The sequence below is a fragment of the Macrobrachium rosenbergii genome, chromosome 37 (genome assembly GCF_040412425.1).
Source record: "Macrobrachium rosenbergii isolate ZJJX-2024 chromosome 37, ASM4041242v1, whole genome shotgun sequence".
In the NCBI taxonomy this organism is placed as follows: Eukaryota; Metazoa; Arthropoda; class Malacostraca; order Decapoda; family Palaemonidae; genus Macrobrachium; species Macrobrachium rosenbergii.
Window position 1 is genome coordinate 11776842 of NC_089777.1, and position 14215 is coordinate 11791056.

The window sequence follows — 14215 nt, forward strand, 5'->3', positions numbered from 1 at the left end:
TTTAGGATGTCCCCACCCAAGTACTGTAGGTCATACTCAAAGTGCCTTTTTCTTTTAGTGTTATTTTCATCAGACTTAGCATTGCCTTATGTCTGTTTAGAAGTAAAGTACCGACATACAGGTATACATAAATGTGGAAGTGAAAATTTTTCTAAGAAAAGAATATAGTTAGAAAACCAAATACGTATAATCTGCAGCAACCAGCAACTATTTGTGTAAAATTGAAGCACCAATAGGGAGATTAATGCACTACTGCCAAATCTGCTTATATTTTGGGACACACAAATAACGATGCTAAGGGAAAAAAGGCCTTTTTTGTTGAATATATAATTATTGACTTGAGATAAATTTTCTCGACTGGTATGAACAAGAGCCCTCTGTAGTGTATTTCATTTTTATTGTTAAAAAATTGTTAATGTGGATTTATGATTTTTTTTTTTTTTTACAAGCATAAGCATACAGAAAGGTACACAAAAAATGTTGTGTAAGATCTATTTGTCTGTTAAAATTCTTAATAATTTGTTCCTTTCATTATACTCAACACTTCATTGTCACTGATAATGTTAAGCATTGTAGTGTAGTGTTTGAGTGGACGGGTTGTACTTGACTGTTGCTGTAGTGAAACATAAAATGAAAACCACTGTTTCAAGAGGTTTTGTATTTTTACTACAAGTTATAACACCTAGACATGTTAGTTTGTAAAGCTGTTCACTTTTCATGTCTCTGTTCACCATGTAGTTTAGAGCATTATTAACTTTTGAGTTACTATCTTTTTCTGAGCGAAGGGAATCAGTATTGATAATGCAGAGTTTGGAACAAGAGTGTATGGGAATTTTCCGTAGAACCAGCAATCTTGTGCTGCCATCTGTGTTATCTATTTCTTTGAAGCACCCGAGTAGATATATGTTTGTACCAATCTTTCAGTCCATACATACCTTCAGTCAGCATTTTACTTCAAGAAATTAGGACTTCACGTTTAGAAGCTGTTTTGAGTTTTAACATGCCCATTTTGCCCATCAAGTAGATAGAGGCATAATGCAGGTATTTGTGATAATGCAACAATAAACTGATATGAGTAGTATTGCTCTGCTTAAATTAGGAATGAGCTATATACTGTATATTTTTATGCATACAATGTCATGCTGCTTTGCAGCAAAGAAGTTGATACTTAACCACAACCAGTTTTGATAGGGCTTCTGTTTACTTTTGAATCTGAAAGCTGTAACTTGTTCATTAGAAATAAAATCTTAGGCACTGCTATGTAATCTCCAAAAGACATCATTGTCTTCTGTGCCTTAACATATAAATTTCCCCCATGTCGAGATCTGACCCAAGCTAAAGCCTTGAGCATTTAAGAGTAAATTTTATCTGCAGTTATGTCAGTAACCTCTCCCAGTTCCAATTGTAGCCTTAAGGGATAATAGAGGTTTTGTACTCGAGTAATTTTATTGGCAAAAATAGAAGAATATTTAAGTAGTGTCTGCACATTTTGCCTCATCATGAAGATTGTATCTTGTGGAAGCCACTATGCATTACTGTTCTTGTTGCTGTATTGAAGAGAACAGAGTTACTTATAATATAACAAAGATGCATTTCTCTTTAGAGGAAGATACAGTACAGCTCAGTAGTACTAACCTTTCACATGGAACTGTCACAGTAGTCATTATGTTCTTTATCACATTTGAGAAATGATACTTTAGTAATGAAAATTCTACGGTTTGATTCTCCACAGAAAGAAGATTAAATTTCACATTAATTTCTTTACACATTTTCTCTGTACTTGTATTATAAATTAAGTCAATACATTGTGACCAGGAGGATGTTAAGAGTTATGCATAACTGGAAATATGAGAAGTAATTAGGAAATGTAAGAATTAAGAAGTATCATGATTAGTATTTATTTTCTTCATGGTACTGACTTTGCTGACAATTTCTTAATGATTACAAGTTAGTATTGTAATTCTTTTCTATAGTAACTACAGCAGGTTCATAACCAGACCAATTTTAAAACTTGAATGTGCAGTGTACAGTAGGTCACATATGAGCTCTCTATCCTCAGCGAGAGCGGATGTCAGGATGTATGAATGTAAACAGGACTTGCAAAGAAATTGATGACCACAGTTTTGTAAGTGCTGTGATTAAATATTTTCTGATTGCACCACTAAAAAGGGTTGTGATTTTTTATTAAAATACCATGCTGAGAATCCTAAAATGAGGTTGTGAGTTTTTGTTCCAGTTCCTTTGAGATAACATTATTATTTCTTGAAGTGTTATGATCAGACTGTTTAAATACATTTGCTTTGTGCCATCGCTGTTAAAAGTTTTTACAACGCATATATTTTGGGGCACATTATGCTTGTCACTTTTCATAATTTGTAAAGACTAAATCTGTTAATGTTGTTTAACAGTTTTACATGTTGTCTACCATCCCTTTCTCTCGTAGAAGGCATACTAGCAGCTGTTGGGTTATCATGTTTTGTCAAAATTTATGTATAATTTTTATGGTTTTTATTCCATGTATTTGGTTTTTTGAATTGTGTACAGTACCTAGCATATGCCCTAACTATGAATATAGGTTAGCCCTTACTGACTATTCTCGTTATTTTAAAGAGATCTGAATTTCTTTGCAGACTTTATCCTGTGGACTCTACAACCTTGTTTCTTAAAGACATGTTTAATTGGTGATGTGCTTAAGCTGTATTTTTTTACGTCATGAAATTTTATAAAATATATGTTACAGAAGTCGGCGCACATATGACTTTTGCCTCTCATGTGGATGCAAGATTTGTTTTCCTATTTAGCTTTAACATTCCATTTCCCATAGTCTTCAGTTTTTTGCCAAGACACAAAACACTGTTTTCATTTGAATTATCTAGATGATTTCCCTAATGATGCTTATCATTCATGCAAAAAATATCACATACTGTGATTGCACTCTTAAAATTAACAGTTGATATTTCAAAGAGTTATGCTCTTATAAGGGCCTTTTTTTCAAATAAATCTGAAACTAAAAGTTGTGCCCAGTGAGATAAATTCTGTTCACTGTTAAGGATGAGTCATCACAGACTAGGCTATTAGGGAAGCAAAAACTGGGGGTATGTGCATTTGGCCAAGGTATTATCCTAATACCTGCTGTGTTAGGGCAGTTTCTTCCAACATATATGAACCTGCATCTAATGTAGACTCATATGAAAATGGTTACTGGATTTTCCAGTAAGGACAGTTCTTGGAAAAATAAGAAATGACTACAACCATATTCATAACATTCAGTGTCTATAGAGAAACAAAGGGGAAAGATTTAGCCAGCTGTTGAGAGTTGGCAATTTCCTATTCTTCAACAGCTGCGAGATGTGCATATCACAGGCAGTGGCTGGAGGTTAGTCCTCAAATGATGTTGATGGATTAACTAATTCAGAGAAGGAAAAGCAGACAGTACTTAACCTACAGAACCCATATGTTTCAACTCCTCTCACTACAAGATTCAATCAAAGCTATGAAAATACACATTGACTGGATGAAAGGGCACAAAGAACTGAAACACCTCTTGATTGTCAAACACCAAGCCTGCCACTGGGTTAGACATGTCACTGGAGGCTATGACACCCTTTTTGATGACAAGAATATCAAGAAATTACATGCTGTAGTAAAGGTGCTACCAAATAAGTCACTGTATCTGACAACTCTGAAGAGGGCAGATGAAAAAAAAAAAAAAAAAAAAAAAGTTCCATAGCTTGTGAAGAACCTACAAGCTTACACAGGTGCTATTATTAAAATGAAAAAGTAGTTTAGCAAAGAAAAAGCCACACTTTTGACTTGTCTTACCCAGAGTAAATTTGCTTATATACGAAGGTGATTGGAGTAGGGCAAGGTAAAGTTGAACTGTTAGGGAATGGATAAAGCATTAAAGTAGGAAAGCAATGCAGTTGGTGATTGAATAGGTGTTGCAAAGAACCTTAAGCTGTTTACGGTATGGTGCATGCCCCACTGTAAACAGTGCCATCCTACAGGGAACAGGAGCAGTGTCTAATCTCCCATAGCTCTTACCTAATGTTTCTGGGGATCAATTTTTTATTTTTTTTTTTTAGGGGGTGTCCTTCACATTCTACAGGTAGGCCATTCTTGCCTAGGTTTTTAAAAATGTCTTCAGAAGATGGGTTTATGCATGGTTTACTGTAGAATGACAAGAAACAATCCTCAATGACTCAATGCATGGAGTTTAATTATACATCATTACTGAAGGGCTTCAGCTTTTTCACTGTTGATCAGTAAGACCAATGGAATTCATCCCAACAAGTTCAATGGGACTTACCAATAAGAGTCAGACCTGGTGTTATTAACATCTTACTCATGGGACAACCAGACATCACTGCAGCATCTTACTCTCACAACTACTGCTCCCAACCCAAGTTTTTATCAACAATGGCAAAAAACTGAACTACTGCCTGCCAGTTTCATGCACTCCACGGACTGATAAATGGTTGACACCTTCATTACAAATTCTGAGAGTAACTAACAAGACCAAGTCTCATTAGTTCATGGTTCTCTTTGGTAGTTCAACCTTAACATATTTTATGAGGAAGGACTATATCATTATTCTAGTCCCAGGCAAATTAGATTAAATAAAGTCAAACTAGACTAAAAAAAAAAATACATTTCTAGACTTGTATGGTTGGCCTCAAGGATTTGTTCTTAAATGACGGGTGAAAACTAGATTAAGACAATCGGGCTTATCTACAGAGAGATAGTTCACTTTAAAATGAAAGAAAGAAAGAAAGAAAAAAAAAGGTTTTTCAATTATTGTAGACCCAACTCCCAGCTGATACTATGCCATATCTAACCGTATAGCATCTTAAAAGGTAATAAGAGTTTAAAGTAATTTGATAACTTGAAATTCTCCTTTTCAAGACTGATAATGAAAGGGCAAACACTAGTGGTGTTAAAGTAGGAAATTTTTTCAGTGTAAATTCAGTCATCTATAAAAATATAAGGTTAAAGACTGACATGTAATTTCTAATGCTGAGTTTACTATATTTCTAGAAAAACTAAATGTACAGAATATAGGGTTAAAATTATATATAAATATATATCTTGTATTGTTAAAATCTGTATAAACACTTGTAGTTGTAAAAATTGAAAGAAATATATCTGATTAAAAATCTACAAAAGCAATGTTAATGTTATAATTTATGGTCACTTCATTGGAAGGTGTATGGTTAGGCTACATTCACCTTTTGCTGTATATATCAAAGATACAGTGATGGACAATTATGAATCCTGCCTGGGGTGTTGCAAATTTTTGTTTACTTGCACTTTGGTTGCTACTTTTTTGATGGTACTGGTTTGTAGATTTGATGCTTCTCAGAGATGATGCAACATTCGAGAGATTCTTTTTCAAGCTGCTCTTATCTTGGCTCCATGCAGACCTAGGCTCTTAAAGCTGGAAGACCCTCATATTTTGTGACAAACAGAAACTAAACCTATCATACTCTCTTGACTTTGGCTCTTGTGGTTATCAAATCTTAAAAGAGCACTTAATAGTTCAAGCTGTTACTGTCTGGAGATATGGTTACATATTCTTATGAAGCTGTGTACAGTGCTAGAAGTATTACATAATTATTACTGAATTTCTTGTTGCTATTGTTAATTATATAACAACAGCTATTAGAGGGCATTTAGAGGGCACTTCATCTCAGCTCTGCATATGTAGGTGGTTTATAAAGTTGTGGTAAGTACCCTACAATGCAAAACTCCAAGTGTTTCAAGATACTTTACAGTACTCTTTCATAATTTGTACTTAACATTTATCTCAAAACTTTTCTTTCTTTTCTTTTAAACTATAAAAAATTATGTTAGTACACTTAACAACAATGATTTCTATAGCCTGATATATTTTAGAATAGACAACCGCAAAGTACCCATGTCTACTAAATAATTTGTCTTACCTATTCTCTGTGGAGTATGACCGACATATACCTTCTGTGCTGTCTCATTGCTAATACATAGCATTGAAAGTGCAGGATTTTATACTGTTAATGACTACTGATAGTTAACAAAACATTCTCACAGATACCAAATCTCTCCAATAACTAGACTAACAGCAACTATGAAAAAAATTAATCAGGGAAGCTACTGTACAACCATTGGTGGAAATTTAAAGTAAGGACATTGCAAACTGGCATAAAACACTGGTTTATTTACTATACTGCACAATCAGGGTTCAAGCTGAATATAAGTTATTAGGGATATGCACTATATGACAAACTTATTACAAAAATATTTGGCATTAGCTTACTAGAAAAAAACTGACACTGTATACATGAAATTTCACTGGAATTTAATAAAGTTAAGGAACAGTACAGTATCTAAAATAATTACACGAGCCACATCTGACAGAAATTGTCGAGAACAAGAAAATGTAAACCTCTCAGAATGTAAGGTATAGAAATTTTTTCTGCCTGTCAGCAGGAGATAAAATAGGTCACAAAACTGACCAGCCTTTGTACTGCTAATTGTAACAGCATATATGGGACACTGCTGCCTGAAGGGCCTAAGATCACTGAAGAGGTTTAACCTCTTAATACAACAAACAGTGACCAATACAGCTTGTCAGTATGTCTTTTAACCCAAGAGATGCTAGGGGGATGCCACTTCAGGACGACGGCAATATTATGCATTTGCAACTTCAGTAATGGAACCAATATTTTCTTGCTCATTTTTTAACTTATCACCTAATGTTATACATGGTTGTAATTGCCTTATGTCGCAGATTAATAATCAAAAACAAAATATAAGATACTTTTAAAAACTTATACTTAAAAAGAATTTTTTTTAAATAATATTTTTTTGAAAAGGGGAAAAAAAAAATTTTTTTTCAAAAACCACTTTTAGTTTTGGAATGCTTCGTGCAGTATTTTCTGAGAATTTCAAATTTTTTCTTGAAAATATTACTCCTTAGCTATTCAAGAAACACCTATAAAAGTACAACAAATTTACAAAGTTATTAATTGGTTGAATGGGTATATATGTGTGTATGTTAACTGTCACATGCACACTAACTTTAAAACCAATATTACTATCATCACTGTCATTGTAATTATCTATCTCAATATCACTATTCGATGAAAATGAAAAGGCATCATAAAAAAATGCCACTGTCTCCAAATTTCACAAAGTAAAGATCTATAAAAAACTATGACTGTTGCTCAACTTCAGGATAAAAAAAAAAAAAGCCTCCCTGGTCCCACCCCCAGGGCTGACAGAAAGTTTACAATTTTGCTATTTTTATAGCTATGATTAAGAGAAATCTGGCATCTTTTTTGTTCAAGAGTGAGTTGAATGGCTGGTGACACTGTTGACGTCACTCAAACAGAGCTAAGGGGAGGAACCAAATTTACCACGATATTTGAAAAAGCGTCTATAGTATAATATCGTCATCGTCCTAGTCCCAACATATAAAGCATCTATTCTAGTGATGAGCAGCACCTTGAGAGTTATGAAATGCTGGTTTATACTTAAAGAGGAAAAACTCCCCCCCCCCAATTGTATACTGTATATAGTTTGCGAGTGATAATTGTGTACCTGGAATATATAATTCATGGTAACACTGATGTTCCTAGGGCTAAAATTCATGTATGTGACAGTTAACTGTGTTAATATTCGTAAAAACATTGGCAATGGTTAAGTGTTTCAAGTTCATAACATTTTTTCATAAATGTCCTATTTTCAATTTATTTTTCCTGGTGTACCTACACATTTAGTACAGTATAGTATTTGGGTCCAATAGAAATTTCAACAATTTTATGTATGGCTTACCGTCACAGAGCTGTCTATTGCATTAGAATCGCCAGAATAAGGATGTGGGGTGACTAACGGTTTTGCTTATTTGCCAGATCCTGAAATACACAAAATTCAGTTTAACTATATTTAAGGAGCTGTAATCTGGGCAAAGATTGTTGTCACTGAAGAACAAATCCCATGGCTCAGCTCTGTGAGAGCCAAGAATTTGTATTTATTTTTCATTTATTATCTAGTGCCTCTCCTAAATAGGAATTACTAAACCTGAATGGCATTATTGAATTTGATACCCAGTATTCAGTCCCATATACAATCCATCCATCCATCCATCCATTCACAAGTGTTTAAATTCAAACAAAGGACTGGTTTACATACAAACGGCAACAAAACACAAAAATAAACTGGTAAATAATTGTGCAGGATGGAAAACTCATGCTAGAGACTGTTAGGAAAACCATTAATAACAGTGGTCATACTGCCAGGTACCAAGAATCCTGAGTGCGCTTTTTTACCCATAGATGATTTCTGAAAGTTACCTACCACTTACATTATCAATATATCATATACCAGGCTATCATGGTCATAAAGCAGTTTATCCAAACCAAGAAGTCTTATTTACGCAAGCTGTATTTTGGGTTCACGGCTAGCCCCAGAAATTTATTCTTGAGCAACTTGGAAAACAGGAATAAGACAGAACAGTTGGACAGTCATGTGAGAAGAGATCAAATGGGAAAAACAAGGATTTAGAGAAATGTACCAGTAACTGAACAGGTGCTGCAAAGAACTATTAGTACTGTCTATAGTGACAGTAGCACGATTTAGATGTCATTCTCCCTATAAGGAGAAATCTATTTACTGTAGTTTCCTTAACATTAAATCCTTGCAGTATAAGGTATCAACACAGTTCATTGTATATATTAATGTACAAGTTAATTTACAGCACAGTACAGTCCAAAACATACCTTAACACCAAACAGTATATACTTCAGAATGTTAATTGCTCTTCATATAGTAATGTAATACATAGTCACACACTGTTACAGATCTGTTGACAATTTTAGAATACTGACTATCTGAAACACTTATGTTACCCCCAGAGAATATGCCAAATGTATGATGGGAAATCGATAAAAATTACCAGTGTCATTTTTTATGTTCCCCCTCCAATACATTTGAAGAGCTTGCTAATTTAGTGAACAATATTTGGTTCTAATGAGTGTTTTCACATGCATGTTTTCCCAGTTTCTATAACACATTTTACTGTTTGTAGGGACTGATTCAGCATATTTTTTGTATATGCATAAACTCAGCATATTTTCTGTACATGCATAAACTCTTTAAATATGCACAAACATAGCATGTTGCGCTCCAAGTACTCACATGGGTAATATTTCACAAACTGAGGTAGAAATTTGCAGATTGCTAATTATCCTTCCATACCATCCCGCACTTCTGCAGTTTTTACAAAGTGTCAAGGTTTACTAGCACGTGTATGGAGAGGAATGAATCGTGAAAGGGCATTAGAGAATCAGTCAGGTTTGTTTTGTAATGCAGAGGAACAAGCATTTACAAAAGATGCATTGCAGTTATTCATTTAAAATAAGAAATATATCACTCAAATTTTAAGAAGCTTTAAGAGCAGAATACTTACAGTAAAGTGTTTCATCAGCGTACTTCCAAAATCAGTATGATTAGATTCACCATTTTTCAGTCCTAGAATTAATGGGAAAAACACAATTTAAGCTTCGATAAATGAAAAAGAAAAAACTGGTACATTATCCCACTGATAGTCTAGGTTTTTATTTAATTATCCGTCACAAATGTTCTTAGCAAGTTAATGTGCACTAAGGAGACGTGAGATGCTGCTTGATTCTGAAACAATGATGTTCTGATCATTCTTATCACAGGTAATGAAAACTTGAGAAAATCAGAAGTATAATCATGGAAAGTTACTGTATGGGCCAGAAAAGGAAGCTTAGCAATTAACTACTAAATCCCGGTAAATCACAAGACTCAGTTACTCTTGATCGCAAACCAAATATCATCAGGTATCAGACTTTACGTAGATGAAGTGTTACTGTAAATATACTCTCATTCAAAATCAGACTTTCAAAATTGATAAGGTATATTTAATACCCAAAATTTGAATTCATGCTTATGTACTATAACACCCCACGAACCAGATCATAATAAACCATGCACTGTTGGTGCTGTTGCTAAAAACATTAGTTTTGCTATATTGAATTAAAATACTGTATACACTAATTGTAAATTATTTTAATGATCATTATTACTTATACAGTAGTATAGGACCAATACCTACGAAATTTTTATTTCTGCACTTTTGAAATTCCACCTGCACAGTTCATTTAACTTGTGCAAGATGCAACTTGTATACTGTATCAAAAAGGATGACCAGTATATGTTTTTAAGGTATTTCTAAATTTAATACAAGCTGTGTGATGTATTTTCTTAGGTAATTTAAGAATCTGAAGGTTGTTGTGACCTTCCAAGAATTTATTTGTTAGTAAGATAGTCTGTTTGTATTATGTAACTGTAGATAAAACTGTACCTTATTTATTTTCTTGTAATTATCCTCACCCATTTTGCAGTTGTATAAATGAATGTGCATATCAGCATATTTTAAAAGTGGTTGTAGAATATGTTATGCTGTGTATCAAAAAAAAAAAATGGTGACATGGCTGGGATAATATTAATTTACGTTCATAGCTTGGAAAATTTGTTCATCTTTTATAGAATTTAAGAACTCTCTACCTTTTGATTTTTAATTGGAAAGCCAGAGGCAAGAAGTGTTGAACTGTGAAGGTAATTCTCATAGTTATTATAATTTATTTTGTGGATTTATAGTTTTATTACCCTTTAAATTGAACTAGGTATATACTTCTGACTCCGTAGGAATACTAATAAACTTTTATTTCTCTCTTCTCCACGGCACAAAATGAGGACTCATGGACTTATGAAATTATTTTTCCTGTTTAATTTCCTAGTAATTTTTCCCATTTTATTTTTTGCTACTTTAAACTTTCAACACTAACATTTATATGGGGATTTTACTTTCAATATTGTGCATTTCAATTTTACGCTTTCAGTACTTAACTGCATGCCAAAAGGCTTTTAAAGTTAACAAAATTCCTGTTATCTTAACTTTTTATTAGTAGGGCAGTGGTAAATGACAAGGCATATCACCTACACAACAAAATACGCAATGTGATCAAGCAAGAGCATTTATACCAAGCTTTACGCTAAGTGTTGTGTCTTTTCTCAATGAAAAGAGATTGCATGAGGTGCTATGGAGTTATGATGGTCACCTTAGTTCTATCAAAGAGCAGCTAATGGTGAGTGATTGCATGAACTTTACTACATCAAGCACATACTGATGTAAATCCAAATAATAAGCAAGCCACATACAAAACTTTGAAGTGTACAAGACTAAACCCTCAGAGAAGGCTAGTAAAACTTCACAAAGTGCCCTTGCCCTGGGTGCAGTACCACAATAAAACAACCAGATGATACTGTCATCTGCACCAAAATAAAGATCACAACCCATCCACTAAGAGTGGTGGGTGCTCCAATTACACTGTATTCCCGCTCTCACAAATCTCGCAACTTTACTACAAGGTGAAGAGATAGGAGAAAACCCTATGCATTCTTCCGCAATGTCAAGCCAGTTACAGTACTAATAATCACACGGTACTGCAAAAAAATTTTAACACCTTAAGCTTTTCTGAAAAGGTGAGAAGTGAAAATCGATTGCACTTCCAGTAAGTCGACTGTAGGAGGGACGTAATGGTCGTATATGCATGAAGACTAACGAGGTAGTTGTTGTTCTGATGTTTTATAGCTTTCAGCTAAAGGTAGGCCCAATGCTCTCTTGAAACTAAGAATGGTTTCATAAACCAAGTCCATACATGAAGAAGATAAATGCATTCTTGGAGGGCAAAAAAAGGGTCCCTGTCAGAACACTAAAGATTATGAATGGGCCCCTGTGCTTCCAATTCTGCTCAGGTAACACCTGAAAATTCCAACATAAAAGAAAGCTTCCTACTCTTCCCCAGAGCCAAGGATGCGGGGGAGATTTGGTGCCACACTATCTGAAGCTGGTGCCCGGATGTAGGTGGCGCTAGCTGAGCTGGACGCCAAATAACTAATTGGTCGGGAGCTGGTGGGCACTCCTAGGAACTCAGGGCAGAGCTGCTGCCAGGCAAGCTGGAAGGTACAGGCTTGGGCTGGAGGGTGCTCCTGGGAGCCTGGAGCAATGTCCCTGGCTTTCAAGACCGTCTTCTCTTCCGTAAGTTCTTGAGAGGGAGAGAATGGTTCTAGGTCATGAAAGCATCCTTGTTCTCAGTTAAAAACCCAAGGGTGAACAAGCAAACTGCATTACTGAGTCAGACATAGCTCAATACCCCTAAAAAGAGGAACCTTAGAGATTCTATATCCTCTCTGATAAAAAAGGCAATGCTGCCATTAAGTCTTAAGTGTCTCAAAGAACTTAGTCTGAGACACCCAATTTGGAACATTGTTCACTAAGATTGGTAGACCGAGCTAGAAGATGATGTCTGCATCTTTCAACCATCTCTTGCAGCACCTCTGAAAAAAGCACCTCCTTCCTGACAAACACCCAGACAGTCCAAAGCCTGTCCGTGTGAGAGCATACCACCATCTGGTGTCTCTTGAAATGATATTGTTCAAGAAGAAATGAATAGTGGAAGGATTCTTGGAGAGTTCACCATTCAACCGTAACAATTCGGGAACCACAAATTATGGTTCAGAACGGGGCTACAAGGAGCGTCATAACGTTCTGATGAGCCTGAGAAAGTTCAGCCCTTCCTTAATCATGTCAAACGGTGGAAGAGCTGAGAGGTCTAGATTGGAACGATCTTGCAGTAAAATGTCTCTTGCCCAGACTGGAAGATTCCTTTAAGATGGAGTCAAGATCAGCCTGCCCCACAGAGGCATACAACCTGATAGTTCAGTTGGATTCAAGGTCCACTCGAGAGTAAGAGTAATTTTCCGACAGCTCAGTTCAACCACCAGAAATTCCATTTGGACTAGAAAAAAACTATTTATTGTCCATAGAAAAACCCTCTTGCCACCTGGCAGTGAGAGCTAATGTAAAAAAAGTAAGGACTGCGATCTTCTCTAAAGGAATACCACAGTCTAGGAGTGAGTGAGGGTCGAGAACTGAAGCCTTAAGTGAATGGCTCACAGTTCTCTGGCATACATGTAAAGGTTTGTTCCCCTGGGGACACGTCCCAAAAATTTCCTGGTCCCCTGAGCGGGCTCCCTCTACTAGAACAAGGAGTGAGAAGCAGTCTAAGACTTGTCTCATGATGAGGGACTTCTTCCAAAAGTCTAAATTTGGACAGATACCATACGTCCGATGAAAACCAGGTCTCTGGGAAAAAACAGCAGAGTCCAGTTATGGTGCTTTGTCCCTATTGGTCTTGTGGGGCAGGCTGAAGTTTATGGTCAGAAATAAAGAGAAAAGTGAGCAGAGTGAGGACTCGAGAGAAGTCTTATGCTGCAGATGTTGAAGCCTAAATTCTCACACTGGAAGACCCTGTTTCATAGGATGGGTCCGAAATATTTTTCGGAGTTTGTATGTGGACACGAAATGAAGTCTCCCACATATCCAGGAACTCCACCCAATCGCCCTGGAGAATGGACAACAGGACTGTTCAGTTGGTCTCTCCAAGCAAAAAAATTTGTAGAACGTCATTGCAGACTCGCAGACAACCAAATGGACTAGTTGCCAACCCTGGGTGCTCTTAGTATAGTATGAGCTAAAAAAAAAAAAAAGTGGAACTCTTCACAATTCGCATCATCTTGTTTAGTATATGTACTGTCGAAGCAAGTACCAAAGCACGGTTCTTGGCTGTTGAGAACTACTACTTTGCTTAAGCTCATCATAACCAAATTATTAAGCACAATTCTCCCCTACTGCCTTCCTGCCCTTACACTTTTCAGTTCTCTGCAAAGGAAAGTGTAATAATAAGATGTTCAATTAATTGTATACAAACAAATGTTATGAAGTACACGGTACCACCATACCAACATATCCTAACCAATGTAATTTGAGTTTGCAGATATGTATTCATTACAGAAAATATTGGATCGGTAGAGAATGCAAAATATAAGTTATTTTACGCTAATCGGTAAACGAGATAGCGAAAGCAATAATAAAGTTTTTTTACCCTACTCAGAAAAAGAAAAGTTAACCTTTACTGACATGGTTTGAAGTACACTGAGTAACGTCATACAGACATATCTCAAATCCTATCAAACATTGAGACTTAGGTGTTAAGTCAGAGCTTTGTGGAAGCTCGGGAGCTATCTAATGTCTGGTGCATTGTGGTTGTTGTGGTTTGGGACTGGGAAAGCTCCGTTGAGTTGTAGGAAG

The 14215-nt window shown here is 35.6% G+C and overlaps 1 long non-coding RNA gene across 3 annotated transcripts in view; it reads right to left on the reverse strand.

Moving 5' to 3' along the window:
- The window catches only part of LOC136825301 (uncharacterized), a 38315-nt gene that overhangs the window by 9759 nt on the left and 14341 nt on the right, over nucleotides 1–14215 (reverse strand). For all 3 annotated transcript variants that reach the window (XR_010849291.1, XR_010849292.1, XR_010849293.1), the window contains exons 2-3: nucleotides 9446–9507; nucleotides 7813–7892 (exon numbers count right to left, since the gene is read on the reverse strand). This is a non-coding gene — a long non-coding RNA (uncharacterized lncRNA). The remainder of the gene's footprint in view (nucleotides 1–7812; nucleotides 7893–9445; nucleotides 9508–14215) is intronic.